Genomic DNA, 2,487 nt, shown 5'->3' with positions numbered 1-2,487 from the left:
ATGCAGTGGCATCACAGTTCACAGCAACCTCCAACTCCTGGGCTGAAGCAAGTCTCCTGCCTCTGCCTCCCAAGTAGCTGGGACTACAGGCACCCGCCACAACTCCTGTCTATTATTTGGTTGCAGTCATCATTGTTGTTTGGCTGGCCCAGGCTGGATTCGAACCTGCTAGCTCAGGTGTATGTGGCTGGCGCCTTAGCTGCTTGAGCCACAGGCACCGAGCCTTAAGTTTCTTTATAACAGCCAGGAACCCCAAGGACTAGAAAGAATATCTTTTACTGGGGTAGTACTTCTTTATTCAAGAATCAAGGTTTTGGCCAGACACAGTGGCTCAAGCCTGTAGTCCTAACACTCTGGGAGGCAGAGGCGGGTAGATTGCCTGAGCTCAGGAGTTCAAGACTAGCCTGAGCAAGAGTGAGACCCCCATCTCTACAAAAGATAGAAAAACTAGTCGTGCCTGGTGGTGGGCACCTGTAGTTCCAGCTGCTTGGGAGGCTGAGGCAAGAGGATGGGTGGCTTAAGCCCAGGAGTTTGAGGTTGCTGTGAACTATGGCACCATGGCACTCTACCCAGGATGACAGAGTGGACTCTGTCTCAAAAAAAAAAAAATCAAGGTTTTGAGTTTTGAATAACTTCTTTCTTTTATTGATTCATTCAGAAAATATTGATTGAGTGTCAGTGGTATGCCAGCATTGTGTTGGTATTGCTTTACTTACTTGGCAAATATTTATACTATCTCTGGGCAATGCATTTACTAGAAACTAAGAATGATTAGTGTCTCATAAAGAAAAGAGATATGGTCTGCCCTCAGAGCAATTTACAGTCTAGGGGGAAATACAAGAGAACTGGCAAATTTGGAAGATGAGGATCTCCTAAGCTAAATGATAAATAAATACTCAGATGAGTATTTAATACTTAGATGAGGCAACAGCAAGCAAACTAAATCTTGCCTATTATTATGTGTATAGGGGTTCTAAAACTTTCTGGTCTCACAACTTCTTTATGCTGTTTTGTGGGTTATATCTATTTATTAATATTTACTTATTAGAATCTAAAACACACATTTTAATATTTATGTATTAATCTGTTTTAAAATAACAAGAATAAATCTTACATGTTAAATAAAAACATAATTTTATTTAAAAAGTGTATTTTCCAAAAGTGAGACCAAAAAAAAGTGAGAAAAGAGGAGTTGTTTTATATATATTTATAAGTCAGTTTAATTTCCAGATTCTGATGTCTGCTTGTACATTCAGTCTATTGAGATATGTTGTTTTGGATGACATATAAAAAGACAAGTGGGTTTCACATGTGTGTAAGTAATTAGCAAAGGCTATTTTAATAGCCTATTCAGATAATTGTAAATATTCTTCTTTCCTATGACCCCCCAAAATCCAATAAATGGTGGCTTCTTAAAGTTTGGCTGTGACATGGGATTAGAAACTACTACATCAATGAACTTTTTACTTGATCACATTAAAATCCATTAGGCTATCTTACACACTCAACCACCTATACATGATTTTGTAACACCATGTTTTGGTCATTTAGAAAACATTAGTCTCCTGAATTATATAGATCTTCCAAATATTGATGTATCTCATCATTCGATATCAAATGAAATCACATTTATTAATACCACCACCAATCTCATAAAAAAAATGTTTAGGTATTTGGCCAGGTGTGGTGGCTCATGCCTGTAATCCCAGCATTTTGGGAGGCTGAGGCAGGTGGATTGCCTGAGCTCACAAGCTTGAGACCAGCCTGAGCCAGAGTGAGACCTCGCCTCTAAAAATAGCCAGGTGTTGTGGTGGGAACCTGTAGTCCCAGCTACTCAGGATGCTGAGGCAAGAGAATCGCTTGAGCCCAAGAGCTTGAGGTTGCTATGAGCTATGATAGCACAGCACTCTACTGAGGGTGACAAAGTGACTCTGTCTCAAAAATAAAAAATAAAAAAAAGTGTTTAAGCATTTGGAAACTGTTAAGTCACAATACAGATAAAAGGTTCTTGAAACTCAAATTTTTGTTTGAAAGCTTGAACCCCACTAATTTTTTCTCTGAAACAGAGTCTTACTTTGTCACCCTCAGTAGAGTGCTGTGGAGTCACAGCTTACAGCAACCCCAAACTCTTGGGCTCAAGCAATTCTTTTGCCTCAGCCTCCCAAGTATCTGGGACTATAGGCACCCACCACAATGCCTGGCTATTTTTAGAGATGAGGTCTCACTCTGGCTCAGGCTCGTCTTGAACGTTGAGCTCAGGTGATTCATCCCCCTTGGCCTCCCGAAGTGGTAGGATTACAGGCATGAGGCACCACATCCAGCCTTGAACTCCACTATGAAATCAACTACTGTCAGTTGTTTTTTCTTAAAATGACAGATTATTTTTTTTTTTTGAGACAGAGCCTCAAGCTGTCCCCCTGGGTAGAGTGCCGTGGCATTACAGCTCACAGCAACCTCCAACTCCTGGGCTCAAGCGAGTCTCCTGCC

Source organism: Otolemur garnettii, unplaced genomic scaffold (assembly GCF_000181295.1).
Source record: "Otolemur garnettii isolate 467f Iridium unplaced genomic scaffold, OtoGar3 scaffold00018, whole genome shotgun sequence".
Classification (NCBI taxonomy): Eukaryota; Metazoa; Chordata; class Mammalia; order Primates; family Galagidae; genus Otolemur; species Otolemur garnettii.
Note: the sequence above shows the minus strand (reverse complement) of the source record.